General features: G+C 58.4%; 1 non-coding gene across 1 annotated transcript; it reads right to left on the minus strand.

Annotated features, from left to right (window-relative positions):
- Positions 1-146: 146 nt before the first annotated feature.
- Positions 147-302, minus strand: LOC119343821. The gene has a single exon (XR_005166284.1). It is a non-coding gene; the product is annotated as a 5.8S ribosomal RNA (ribosomal RNA).
- Between the last annotated feature and the right edge of the window lie 572 nt (positions 303-874).

The following is an 874-nucleotide window of genomic DNA, read 5'->3' on the forward strand; positions in this document are numbered from 1 at the left end:
GGCCATAATGCCAGCTGCGCGCCGAATGCACTGCATTGATAAAGCGAGGACGCCCACCAATCTTCGGTCCACCGTCCCTTGAGAGACGAGGGACCAGATGCCGCATCCCGATACCCGTTGAGGGTGGTTGGGAGCGTGTTTTGGCGTGACGCCCAGGCAGGCGTGCCCCCGGCCGAGTGGCCTCGGGCGCAACTTGCGTTCCAAGACTCGATGGTTCGCGGGATTCTGCAATTCACACCAGGTATCGCATTTCGCTACGTTCTTCATCGATGCGAGAGCCGAGATATCCGTTGCCGAGAGTCGTGTGGATTAAATAGCTTTGCAACACGAGGGACGGCTAGCAAGCTAGACATGCCCCCGGGTTAGGCACAGTGTTCCTTGACGCCTTCAGCGCCGTGGGTTCTTTTACCCGGGCCCCCACCCGCTCCGAGGAGGGGAGGTGGTCGAGGCATTGGCCGAGCGACGGACGGTGCCGTCGCCGATGGATTGGATGACGCGTGCGCGGTCTGTTTTGGTCAGGGTCACGACAATGATCCTTCCGCAGGTTCACCTACGGAAACCTTGTTACGACTTCTCCTTCCTCTAAATGATAAGGTTCAATGGACTTCTCGCGACGTCGGGGGCGGCGAACCGCCCCCGTCGCCGCGATCCGAACACTTCACCGGACCATTCAATCGGTAGGAGCGACGGGCGGTGTGTACAAAGGGCAGGGACGTAGTCAACGCGAGCTGATGACTCGCGCTTACTAGGCATTCCTCGTTGAAGACCAACAATTGCAATGATCTATCCCCATCACGATGAAATTTCCCAAGATTACCCGGGCCTGTCGGCCAAGGCTATATACTCGTTGAATACATCAGTGTAGCGCGCGTGC

Source organism: Triticum dicoccoides, unplaced genomic scaffold (genome assembly GCF_002162155.2).
Source record: "Triticum dicoccoides isolate Atlit2015 ecotype Zavitan unplaced genomic scaffold, WEW_v2.0 scaffold142184, whole genome shotgun sequence".
In the NCBI taxonomy this organism is placed as follows: Eukaryota; Viridiplantae; Streptophyta; class Magnoliopsida; order Poales; family Poaceae; genus Triticum; species Triticum dicoccoides.